Source organism: Oncorhynchus mykiss, chromosome 21 (assembly GCF_057628025.1).
Source record: "Oncorhynchus mykiss isolate SJ-2025 chromosome 21, ASM5762802v1, whole genome shotgun sequence".
Classification (NCBI taxonomy): Eukaryota; Metazoa; Chordata; class Actinopteri; order Salmoniformes; family Salmonidae; genus Oncorhynchus; species Oncorhynchus mykiss.
Genome location: NC_143042.1, coordinates 2,020,905 through 2,034,969, shown reverse-complemented (window position 1 = coordinate 2,034,969; position 14,065 = coordinate 2,020,905). Strand labels below are relative to the sequence as shown.

At 48.9% G+C, this 14,065-nt stretch overlaps 1 protein-coding gene across 1 annotated transcript in view; it reads left to right on the top strand.

Moving 5' to 3' along the window:
- LOC149972934 (lysine-specific demethylase RSBN1L-like) overlaps positions 1–14,065 on the top strand; it is a 107,923-nt gene that overhangs the window by 30,537 nt on the left and 63,321 nt on the right. The gene's annotated exons all lie outside the window — the stretch shown is intronic.

Sequence of the window (14,065 nt, the reverse complement as noted above, 5' to 3'; positions counted from 1 at the left end):
AGAGAGATTTAGCTGAATGAATACAAGCAACAATCCTAAGCCGTTGTATACAGGACCAGTCAAAAGTTTGGACATACCTACTCATTCCAAGGTCTTTATTTAGTTTTTTACTATTTTCTATATTGTAGAATAATAGTGAAGACATCAAAACTATGAAATAACACATATGGAATCATGTAGTAACCAAAACAGTGTTAAACAAATCAAAATATATTTTCTATTTGAGATCCTTCGAAGGAGCCAGCCTTTTGCCTTGATGACAGCTTTGCACACTCTTGGCAAGAAAGCCCTTGAATGAGTAGGTGTGTCCAAACGTTTGACTGGTCCTGTATATCTGGAGTAGACTATCATCATAACACGGCCTTGGTTTTACAGAACTACAGACTAAAGAAATAATAGGGCTTGTGTGAAATGAAATCCACTTCTGAATATTTTCGGGATATCTCTTAATGCTGAGCGGGCTGTAAGCTAAAGCCTCTAGTCCTGTTTGAAGGGGTTTGTTCTGTTTGAATGATTTGAAATGCTGCGTTACACACAGCCCCTTCCAAAGCCCAGGCTATGCTGCTATCAGGGATATCCTCTCCCTCTGTGAGGCTGCCACTGGCAACCATCAGATCATTTTTCACCCTGCTTCTACTAAATCCAATATGGAGCCCTTGAATAGAGGCTTTCGAGGGCTTTGTCCCAATTGGCTCCCTATTTATTGCACTATTTTTGACCAGAGCTTTAATATAGGGAATAGGGTGCCATTTGGGATGCTACCATGGTAAAAAATGAGTTCTAATCAAATGCTAGTCTTTTCCCAGGCCTCTGTCTCTCTCTCAGAATGTTCTTTAACATGGAATAAAGAGCTGATTCTAGAACTTGGAAATATCGCTACGTTCTCTTGCCATTTAGAACCCTGTGATGTAATACACTAATTGTAATTTAATCTAAAGCTGGGCAGCGGAGGGTGAACACTGGGTCTGGTTGTATATTGAGATCATCCTGCCTTCAGCTTGGTTCAGGAGCAGAGCTTGGCTGGTATTTTGGAAGTTATGACAGCCACCCTAGTATCCATGAGTTGGTTAGGACAACTGTCCCCCCCCAGCCACCCTAGTATCCATGAGTTGGTTAGGACAACTGCCCCCCCCCCAGCCACCCTAGTATCCATGAGTTGGTTAGGACAACTGTCCCCCCCCCCAGCCACCCTAGTATCCATGAGTTGGTTAGGACAACTGTCCCCCCCCCAGCCACCCTAGTATCCATGAGTTGGTTAGGACAACTGTCCCCCCCCCCAGCCACCCTAGTATCCATGAGTTGGTTAGGACAACTGTCCCCCCCCAGCCACCCTAGTATCCATGAGTTGGTGAGGACAACTGTCCCCCCCCCAGCCACCCTAGTATCCATGAGTTGGTGAGGACAACTGTCCCCCCCCCAGCCACCCTAGTATCCATGAGTTGGTGAGGACAACTGTCCCCCCCCAGCCACCCTAGTATCCATGAGTTGGTTAGGACAACTGTCCCCCCCCAGCCACCCTAGTATCCATGAGTTGGTTAGGACAACTGTCCCCCCCCAGCCACCCTAGTATCCATGAGTTGGTTAGGACAACTGTCCCCCCCCAGCCACCCTAGTATCCATGAGTTGGTTAGGACAACTGTCCTCCCCAGCCACCCTAGTATCCATGAGTTGGTTAGGACAACTGTCCCCCAGCCACCCTAGTATCCATGAGTTGGTTAGGACAACTGTCCCCCAGCCACCCTAGTATCCATGAGTTGGTTAGGACAACTGTCCCCCAGCCACCCTAGTATCCATGAGTTGGTTAGGACAACTGTCTCCCCCCAGCCACCCTAGTATCCATGAGTTGGTTAGGACAACTGTCCCCCCCCAGCCACCCTAGTATCCATGAGTTGGTTAGGACAACTGTCCCCCCCAGCCACCCTAGTATCCATGAGTTGGTTAGGACAACTGTCCCCCCCCAGCCACCCTAGTATCCATGAGTTGGTTAGGACAACTGTCCCCCCCCCAGCCACCCTAGTATCCATGAGTTGGTTAGGACAACTGTCCCCCCCCCCCCCCAGCCACCCTAGTATCCATGAGTTGGTTAGGACAACTGTCCCCCCCCCAGCCACCCTAGTATCCATGAGTTGGTGAGGACAACTGTCCCCCCCCCCAGCCACCCTAGTATCCATGAGTTGGTTAGGACAACTGTCCCCCCCCCAGCCACCCTAGTATCCATGAGTTGGTGAGGACAACTGTCCCCCCCCCCCAGCCACCCTAGTATCCATGAGTTGGTTAGGACAACTGTCCCCCCCCAGCCACCCTAGTATCCATGAGTTGGTTAGGACAACTGTCCCCCCCCCAGCCACCCTAGTATCCATGGGTTGGTTAGGACAACTGTCCCCCCCCCAGCCACCCTAGTATCCATGAGTTGGTTAGGACAACTGTCTCCCCCCAGCCACCCTAGTATCCATGAGTTGGTTAGGACAACTGTCCCCCCAGCCACCCTAGTATCCATGAGTTGGTTAGGACAACTGTCCCCCCCCAGCCACCCTAGTATCCATGAGTTGGTTAGGACAACTGTCCCCCCCCAGCCACCCTAGTATCCATGAGTTGGTTAGGACAACTGTCTCCCCCCAGCCACCCTAGTATCCATGAGTTGGTTAGGACAACTGTCCCTCAGCCACCCTAGTATCCATGAGTTGGTTAGGACAACTGTCCCCCAGCCACCCTAGTATCCATGAGTTGGTTAGGACAACTGTCCCCCCCCAGCCACCCTAGTATCCATGAGTTGGTTAGGACAACTGTCCCCCCCCAGCCACCCTAGTATCCATGAGTTGGTTAGGACAACTGTCTCCCCCCAGCCACCCTAGTATCCATGAGTTGGTTAGGACAACTGTCCCCCCAGCCACCCTAGTATCCATGAGTTGGTTAGGACAACTGTCCCCCCCCAGCCACCCTAGTATCCATGAGTTGGTTAGGACAACTGTCCTCCCCAGCCACCCTAGTATCCATGAGTTGGTTAGGACAACTGTCCCCCCCCAGCCACCCTAGTATCCATGAGTTGGTTAGGACAACTGTCCCCCCCCAGCCACCCTAGTATCCATGAGTTGGTTAGGACAACTGTCCCCCCCCAGCCACCCTAGTATCCATGAGTTGGTTAGGACAACTGTCCCCCCCCAGCCACCCTAGTATCCATGAGTTGGTTAGGACAACTGTCCCCCCCCAGCCACCCTAGTATCCATGAGTTGGTTAGGACAACTGTCCCCCCCCAGCCACCCTAGTATCCATGAGTTGGTTAGGACAACTGTCCCCCCCCAGCCACCCTAGTATCCATGAGTTGGTTAGGACAACTGTCCCCCCCCAGCCACCCTAGTATCCATGAGTTGGTTAGGACAACTGTCCCCCCCCAGCCACCCTAGTATCCATGAGTTGGTTAGGACAACTGTCCCCCCCCAGCCACCCTAGTATCCATGAGTTGGTTAGGACAACTGTCCCCCCCCAGCCACCCTAGTATCCATGAGTTGGTTAGGACAACTGTCCCCCCCCAGCCACCCTAGTATCCATGAGTTGGTTAGGACAACTGTCCCCCAGCCACCCTAGTATCCATGAGTTGGTTAGGACAACTGTCCCCCCCCAGCCACCCTAGTATCCATGAGTTGGTTAGGACAACTGTCCCCCCCCAGCCACCCTAGTATCCATGAGTTGGTTAGGACAACTGTCCCCCCCCAGCCACCCTAGTATCCATGAGTTGGTTAGGACAACTGCCCCCCCCCCAGCCACCCTAGTATCCATGAGTTGGTTAGGACAACTGTCCCCCCCCCCAGCCACCCTAGTATCCATGAGTTGGTTAGGACAACTGTCCCCCCCCAGCCACCCTAGTATCCATGAGTTGGTTAGGACAACTGTCCCCCCCCCCAGCCACCCTAGTATCCATGAGTTGGTTAGGACAACTGTCCCCCCCCAGCCACCCTAGTATCCATGAGTTGGTGAGGACAACTGTCCCCCCCCCCAGCCACCCTAGTATCCATGAGTTGGTGAGGACAACTGTCCCCCCCCCAGCCACCCTAGTATCCATGAGTTGGTGAGGACAACTGTCCCCCCCCAGCCACCCTAGTATCCATGAGTTGGTTAGGACAACTGTCCCCCCCCAGCCACCCTAGTATCCATGAGTTGGTTAGGACAACTGTCCCCCCCCAGCCACCCTAGTATCCATGAGTTGGTTAGGACAACTGTCCCCCCCCAGCCACCCTAGTATCCATGAGTTGGTTAGGACAACTGTCCTCCCCAGCCACCCTAGTATCCATGAGTTGGTTAGGACAACTGTCCCCCAGCCACCCTAGTATCCATGAGTTGGTTAGGACAACTGTCCCCCAGCCACCCTAGTATCCATGAGTTGGTTAGGACAACTGTCCCCCAGCCACCCTAGTATCCATGAGTTGGTTAGGACAACTGTCTCCCCCCAGCCACCCTAGTATCCATGAGTTGGTTAGGACAACTGTCCCCCCCCAGCCACCCTAGTATCCATGAGTTGGTTAGGACAACTGTCCCCCCCAGCCACCCTAGTATCCATGAGTTGGTTAGGACAACTGTCCCCCCCCAGCCACCCTAGTATCCATGAGTTGGTTAGGACAACTGTCCCCCCCCCAGCCACCCTAGTATCCATGAGTTGGTTAGGACAACTGTCCCCCCCCCCCCCCAGCCACCCTAGTATCCATGAGTTGGTTAGGACAACTGTCCCCCCCCAGCCACCCTAGTATCCATGAGTTGGTGAGGACAACTGTCCCCCCCCCCAGCCACCCTAGTATCCATGAGTTGGTTAGGACAACTGTCCCCCCCCCAGCCACCCTAGTATCCATGAGTTGGTGAGGACAACTGTCCCCCCCCCCAGCCACCCTAGTATCCATGAGTTGGTTAGGACAACTGTCCCCCCCCAGCCACCCTAGTATCCATGAGTTGGTTAGGACAACTGTCCCCCCCCCAGCCACCCTAGTATCCATGAGTTGGTTAGGACAACTGTCCCCCCCCAGCCACCCTAGTATCCATGAGTTGGTTAGGACAACTGTCCCCCCAGCCACCCTAGTATCCATGAGTTGGTTAGGACAACTGTCCCCCCCCAGCCACCCTAGTATCCATGAGTTGGTTAGGACAACTGTCCCCCCCCAGCCACCCTAGTATCCATGAGTTGGTTAGGACAACTGTCTCCCCCCAGCCACCCTAGTATCCATGAGTTGGTTAGGACAACTGTCCCTCAGCCACCCTAGTATCCATGAGTTGGTTAGGACAACTGTCCCCCAGCCACCCTAGTATCCATGAGTTGGTTAGGACAACTGTCCCCCCCCAGCCACCCTAGTATCCATGAGTTGGTTAGGACAACTGTCCCCCCCCAGCCACCCTAGTATCCATGAGTTGGTTAGGACAACTGTCTCCCCCCAGCCACCCTAGTATCCATGAGTTGGTTAGGACAACTGTCCCCCCAGCCACCCTAGTATCCATGAGTTGGTTAGGACAACTGTCCCCCCCCAGCCACCCTAGTATCCATGAGTTGGTTAGGACAACTGTCCTCCCCAGCCACCCTAGTATCCATGAGTTGGTTAGGACAACTGTCCCCCCCCAGCCACCCTAGTATCCATGAGTTGGTTAGGACAACTGTCCCCCCCCAGCCACCCTAGTATCCATGAGTTGGTTAGGACAACTGTCCCCCCCCAGCCACCCTAGTATCCATGAGTTGGTTAGGACAACTGTCCCCCCCCAGCCACCCTAGTATCCATGAGTTGGTTAGGACAACTGTCCCCCCCCAGCCACCCTAGTATCCATGAGTTGGTTAGGACAACTGTCCCCCCCCAGCCACCCTAGTATCCATGAGTTGGTTAGGACAACTGTCCCCCCCCAGCCACCCTAGTATCCATGAGTTGGTTAGGACAACTGTCCCCCCCCAGCCACCCTAGTATCCATGAGTTGGTTAGGACAACTGTCCCCCCCCCAGCCACCCTAGTATCCATGAGTTGGTTAGGACAACTGTCCCCCCCCAGCCACCCTAGTATCCATGAGTTGGTTAGGACAACTGTCCCCCCCCAGCCACCCTAGTATCCATGAGTTGGTTAGGACAACTGTCCCCCCCCAGCCACCCTAGTATCCATGAGTTGGTTAGGACAACTGTCCCCCAGCCACCCTAGTATCCATGAGTTGGTTAGGACAACTGTCCCCCCCCAGCCACCCTAGTATCCATGAGTTGGTTAGGACAACTGTCCCCCCCCAGCCACCCTAGTATCCATGAGTTGGTTAGGACAACTGTCCCTCAGCCACCCTAGTATCCATGAGTTGGTACAGCAGCATTAAGAAACTCACGGACTCTGAGTTAGCACTGACGGACCCCGCTACCTGGTCTCCACTGACGGAACCCGCTGCCTGATCTCCACTGACGGACCCCGCTGCCGTATCTCCACTGACGGACCCCGCTGCCTGGTCTCCACTGACGGACCCCGCTGCCTGACCTCCACTGACGGACCCCGCTGCCTGACCTCCACTGACGGACCCCGCTGCCTGGTCTCCACTGACGGACCCCGCTGCCTGGTCTCCACTGACGGACCCCGCTGCCTGGTCTCCACTGACGGACCCCGCTGCCTGGTCTCCACTGACGGACCCCGCTGCCTGGTCTCCACTGACGGACCCCGCTGCCTGGTCTCCACTGACGGACCCCGCTGCCTGGTCTCCACTGACGGACCCCGATGCCTGATCTCCACTGACGGACCCCGCTGCCTGGTCTCCACTGACGGACCCCGATGCCTGGTCTCCACTGACGGACCCCGATGCCTGGTCTCCACTCCACTGACGGACCCCGCTGCCTGGTCTCCCCTCCCAGTCCTCATAATAATTGTTCTGCAGCAGCTGATGTGCCAGAAACAATGTGGCCTAATCGGTTAAAGAGAGCTTCACCGAGGACTTGGGCCAGGTTTTTAAATGTTTTATTTAACCTTTATTTAACTCGGCAAGTCAGTTAAGAACAGATTCTTATTTTCAATAACAGTCTAGGAACAGTGGGTTAACTGCCTGTTCAGGGGCCGAACAACATATTCTTATTTTCAATGACGGTCTAGGAACAGTGGGTTAACTGCCTGTTCAGGGGCCGAACAACAGATTCTTATTTTTTAAAAAAAATAATAATAATTGTCAGCTCGGGGATTTGATCTTGCAACCTTTCGGTTACTAGTCCAACGCTCTAACCACTAGGATACCTGCCTGCCCCTACACTCTAACCACTAGGGTACCTGCTGCAGTTATTCCTTAACTTTTAGTCAGTTACACAAAACATTTTGAAGGGATTTCCCCCCTTAAAATAAGTGTAAAATGTAAGGGTGCACATGAGGTCCCTGAAGTGCTTCATTCAGTATAGATATTAATGAACGCAGCATATGTGGAGGTGAATGTTGCTTTCCCCTGTCCTGGTTTCAGAAGGAAAACATCTGCCAGCTACTTAGCTAAACAATGGAAGGTGCACAATCCATGGCTACGAAGCCTGCTGGTTAGCTAGCTAGCTACTTAGCTAAACAATGGAAGGTGCACAATCCATGGCTACGAAGCCTGCTGGTTAGCTAGCTAGCTACTTAGCTAAACAATTGAAGGTGCACAATCCATGGCTACGAAGCCTGCTGGTTAGCTAGCCAGCTACTTAGCTAAACAATGGAAGGTGCACAATCCATGGCTACGAAGCCTGCTGGTTAGCTAGCTAGCTACTTAGCTAAGCAATGGAAGGTGCACAATCCATGGCTACGAAGCCTGCTGGTTAGCTAGCTAGCTACTTAGCTAAACAATGGAAGGTGCACAATCCATGGCTACGAAGCCTGCTGGTTAGCTAGCTAGCGTAAACTCACCCCATTCCGTACAAATGTGTGCCACCGCAACATTCAAAGGCTACAAAGAAAACTAATGGGATTGTAGCGACTGTGTTGACATCAAAATTGGGGGCGTGAACTAGGTTTCTATTCAAGCGTTGATCGACATGGTAATGGCTCTATAGTATTGGACAAAAGTTGAAAAAACGGACCCTCCTTTACATGTTGACGTGTCATGTTGTAACGTACAGCACGCATAAAGCAACTATTTCTGTCTTACAATCTCTCTCCACCAGGTGTAGCACTTCTATCATCCTTTAAAAACAAGAAATGGACAGTGACGGAGGTAAGGGGGGGATACCTGAATCGGGGCATCTCCATGGTAACCAAGACTCTTTCTGCCATACATGCCTTCAAACTGCCATAAACCCCTTAAATGATGCCCTTAACTAATGAAATGTTTGAGGGGCTATATGCAACACCCTTAAATTCCTGTAGGCAAGGGGAAGTTATTCCTTAGCCTCTCGCGACGAGCAATCCCGTATCCGGGAGCGCAATCATAGCCTCAAACGCATTAGCATAACGCAGCGGACATAGAAACTTTTCCTATTCATGAAAATCGCAAATGAAATAAAATAAATATATTCAAACACAAGTTTAGCCTTTTGTTAACAACACTGTCATCTCAGATTTTCAAAATATGCATTACAGCCAACGCTAGATAAGCATTTGTGTAAGTTTATCATGGCATAATGCTATGCTAGCTCTGCTGGCAGCAGGCAACATTTTCACGAAAATAAGAAAAGCAACCAAATTAAATCATTTACCTTTGAAGAACTTCAGATGCTTTCACTCAGGAGACTCCCAGTTAGATAGGAAATGTTCCTTTTTTACAAAAATATAATTTTTGTAGGCGAAATAGCTCCCGTTTCTTCATCATGCATGGCTGAGAAATCGACCGGAAAATGCTACAACTATAACGCCAAACTTTTTTCAAAATTTGCTCCATAATATCGACAAACACGGCAAACGTTGTTTAGGATCCATCCTCAAGGTGTTTTTAACATATATATTCGATAATGTATCCGTCGAGGCAATTGGTTTCTCATAAGAAGCAGTTGGAAAAATGGCTACCTCAGTATTTTACGCAAGGTTTCCTGCTGGAGACACCATGTGACCACATGCTATATATGGTCCCTTACAGCCATTCTTCAATGGAAATGCCTAAAAATATGTCACAATGCTGTAGACACCTTGGGGAATACGTGGAAGGTAAGCTCATTCGTAGCTCATTCACAGCCATATAAGGAGTCATTGGCATGAGGCGGTTTCAAAAAATGTGGCACTTCCTGGTTGGATTTTTATCTGGGTTTCGCCTGTAACATCAGTTCTGTGGCACTCACAGACAATATCTTTGCAGTTTTGGAAACGTCAGTGTTTTCTTTCCAAAGCTGTCAATTATATGCAGAGTCAAGCATCTTTTCGTGACAAAATATCTTGTTTAAAACGGGAATGTTTTTCATCCAAATTTTTTAATAGCGCCACCTAGTCGCAAGAAGTTAAGGGAAACCCTTAAGGGAAACACGTAAGCTGTTTTATACAACCGGGCCCTGTCAAATTTAACCCCGCAGTCTAGATTACAGACGTGTTATGCTAACTAACTACCTGCCTGCTGTCTCACACTCTCGATTCGCCAGCAGTCAGACAGTCAGTCTCTCACTCAGACAGTCAGACAGTCAGTCTCTCACTCCGTCACACCGGCATCGTCATCAATAGAAACATGACCTCAGTAAAACAGCCTCACCAGCAATATTCCTCTCGTCCTTCAAACTGATGCTGCGTGCGCCGAACGCTGGATTATTCTGTGTGTGTGTGTGTGTGTGTGTGTGTGTGTGTGTGTGTGTGTGTGTGTCGGGCCATGTAATTGTCCCTGCCTTACTCACACACTAATGATGCGAACCATCTCAGAGAAGGAAGAGATGTGATGAGGGCATTAGTAACCCACGCATGGCCATGTCAGAGCGTGTATGTGTATTTACGTGTGAGTGTGTTGGTCTGTAAGCTTGTGTGTGCTTGCGTGCGTCCCCACAGGGAACTGCGTGTCTGAAGTGCAGGGCTGCAGGCAGGCCAACTGAATCATTATCTATACACTGGGTGGTTCGAGCCCTGAATGTTGATTGGCTGAAAGCCATAGTATATCAGACGGTATAACAAAACAGAATGAGTGAGGGGGAGCAGGAGGAAGGGTGGAGGATGTCTTCTCTGTGAGGAACAGCTGTTTGCTTCCATTTCCACACGCAGGAGTGCACTAAAGTGTCTCCACAAAGAGATTATCTCGTAGCCAGGGCTGACACACACACACACACAGCCCTGATAACGGAGGGAACGGAACGAGGGAGGAGGTCAAATAAAAGGAGGGAGGGAACAAAACGAGAGGCCAATGGCAGCATTGCTCTTTTTAAAGTCAAATCAAAGAAAAGGGACCAATGAAGACCCTACATTTCTGATGTATGATATTCCACACTGTCGGGTGTAGCAGGTATAACTATGCATACATTTGCAGGGTAATGTATGTACTGTGGGTGGTACTGGTAGCTCCCCACCCACACCAGAAACCTCCGTAGGTTCAGGTTCTGTCAGATCATTCCTGAAGGAAGGAAAGGAGACGAGGAAAGGAGGCCATTCTAGAATATGAATGAAGGCCCCAATGAAGACCCTACATTTCTGGTGTATACTGTTTCACACATTGGTAGGCCCGCACAATACACACAGTACTGTGTGTGGTGGCTGCCCAGGAGACAACCTGGGTAATGACTATAGGAACAGAAGGAATAACTGTTTGTTAGTCCCGTCGTCTTGCTGAAGTGCAGCTGGATGAGAAGACGGAGAGGAAGACCGTTTAGTCTCTTGAGAATATACACCCGTAGGTCATGAGGTAAATCACTATGTAATTGGTCAGGCTCTGTTTTTGTTTGTTCTTTAACCCTTGTTTTACCAGGTAAGTTGACTGAGAACACATTAATTTACAGCAACGACCTGGGGAATAGTTACAGGGGAGAGGAGGGGGGCTGAATGAGCCAATTGTAAGCTGGGGATAATTAGGTGGTCATGATGGTATGAAGACCAGATTGGAAATTTAGTCAGGTCACTGGGGTTACCACCCCTACTCTTACACTAAGTACCATGGGATCTTTAGTGACCACAGAGAGTCAGGACACCTGTTTAACGTCCCATCTGAAAGACGGCACCCTGTGATTGTCTACACAAGACAATGTCCCCAATCACTGCCCTGGAGCATTGGGATATTTTTTTTTAGACCAGAGGAAAGGGTGCCTCCTACTGGCCCTCCAACACCACTTCCGGCAGCATCTGGTCTCCCATCCAGGGTCTGACCAGAACCAACCCTTAGTAAACTTCTGGAAAAAATGGTGGTTGACCAGATACAATGTGATTTCACAGTAAACAAATTGACAACAGAATTTCAGCATGCCTATAAGGAAGGAGACTCAACAAGCACAGAACTTACACAATTGACTGATGATTAGCTGAGAGAAATTGATGATAAAATGATTGTGTGGGCTGTCTTGTTAGATTTCAGTGCAGCTTTGGACATTATTGATCATAGTCTGCTGCTGGAAAACCGTGTGTGTTATGGCTTTACACCCCCTGCTATAATGTGGATAAAGAGTTAGCTGTGTAACAGAACACAGAGGGTGTTCTTTAATGGAAGCCTTTCAAATATAATCCAGTTAGAATCAGGAATTCCCCAGGGTCGCTGTCTAGGCCCATTGCTTTTTTAACATTTTTACTAACAACATGCCACTGACTTTGAGTAAAGCCAGAGCTTCTATGTATGCGGATGACTCAACACTATACACGTCAGCTACTACAGTGACTGAGATGACTGCAACACTCAACAAATAGCTGCAGTTAGTTTCAGAGTGGCTTGCAAGGAATACGGTAGCTCTAAATATTTCTAAAACTAAAAGCATTGTATTTGGAACAAAAACACTCAATAAACCCTAAACCTCAACTAAATCTTGTAATAAATCATGTGAAAATTGAGCAAGTTGTCGTACCTTGACTACTGTTCAGTCGTGTGGTCAGGTGCCACAAATAAGGACTTAGGAAAATTGCAATTGGCTCAGAACAGGGCAGCACGGCTGGCCCTTGGATGTACACAGAGAGCTAATATTAATAATATGCATGTCAATCTCTCCTGGCTGAAAGTGGAGGAGGGATTGACTTCATCACTACTTTTATTTATGAGAGGTATTGACATGTTGAATGCACCAAGCTGTCTGTCTAAACTACTGGCACACAGCTCAGACACCCATACATACCCCACAAGACAAGCCACAAGAGGTCTCTTCACAGTCCCCAAGTCCAGAACAGACTATGGGAGGCACACAGTACTACACAGAGCCATGACTACATGGAACTCTATTCCACAGTACTACATAGAGCCATGACTACATGGAACTCTATTCCACAGTACTACATAGAGCCATGACTACATGGAACTCTATTCCACAGTACTACATAGAGCCATGACTACATGGAACTCTATTCCACAGTACTACATAGAGCCATGACTACATGGAACTCTATTCCACAGTACTACATAGAGCCATGACTACATGGAACTCTATTCCACAGTACTACATAGAGCCATGACTACATGGAACTCTGTTCCACAGTACCACATAGAGCCATGACTACATGGAACTCTGTTCCACAGTACCACATAGAGCCATGACTACATGGAACTCTATTCCACAGTACCACATAGAGCCATGACTACATGGAACTCTATTCCACAGTACCACATAGAGCCATGACTACATGGAACTCTATTCCACAGTACCACATAGAGCCATGATTACATGGAACTCTATTCCACAGTACTACATAGAGCCATGACTACATGGAACTCTATTCCACAGTACTACATAGAGCCATGACTACATGGAACTCTATTCCACAGTACTACATAGAGCCATGACTACATGGAACTCTATTCCACAGTACTACATAGAGCCATGACTACATGGAACTCTATTCCACAGTACTACATAGAGCCATGACTACATGGAACTCTATTCCACAGTACTACATAGAGCCATGACTACATGGAACTCTGTTCCACAGTACCACATAGAGCCATGACTACATGGAACTCTATTACACAGTACTACATAGAGCCATGACTACATGGAACTCTATTCCACAGTACTACATAGAGCCATGACTACATGGAACTCTATTCCACAGTACCACATACAACCATGACTACATGGAACTCTATTCCACAGTACTACATAGAGCCATGACTACATGGAACTCTATTCCACAGTACCACATAGAGCCATGACTACATGGAACTCTATTCCACAGTACTACATAGAGCCATGACTACATGGAACTCTATTCCACAGTACTACATAGAGCCATGACTACATGGAACTCTATTCCACAGTACTACATAGAGCCATGACTACATGGAACTCTATTCCACAGTACTACATAGAGCCATGACTACATGGAACTCTGTTCCACAGTACCACATAGAGCCATGATTACATGGAACTCTATTCCACAGTACTACATAGAGCCATGACTACATGGAACTCTATTCCACAGTACTACATAGAGCCATGACTACATGGAACTCTATTCCACAGTACTACATAGAGCCATGACTACATGGAACTCTATTCCACAGTACCACATAGAGCCATGACTACATGGAACTCTGTTCCACAGTACCACATAGAGTCATGACTACATGGAACTCTATTCCACATCAGGTAACTGACGCAAGCAGTAAAATTACATTTAAAAACAGATAAAAACACCTTATGGAACAGCGGGGACTGGGAAGCAACACAAACATTGGCACAGACATATATACGCACTATACATACACATGGGTTTAGTACTGTAGATATGTGGTGGAGTTAGGGGCCTGAGGGCAGACAGTGTGTTGTGAGTGTATTGTAATGTTTAAAAAATTGTATAAACTGCCTTCATTTTGCTGTACCCCAGGAAGAGTAGCTTTGACAGCAGCTAATGGGGATCCATTATAAATGTAATCCCTGTTTCGCTTCAGAAGCAAGCCAGCAGTGGGATGCAGGGTGGGATGCTGCTGGAAGGAACCCATGTTTATATAATAGTCAATCAATTACACTACACAGAGTACCTTAGCTTAGCCTTTTTAATAGACCAGTTGCTTCATATTTATAACACATCTC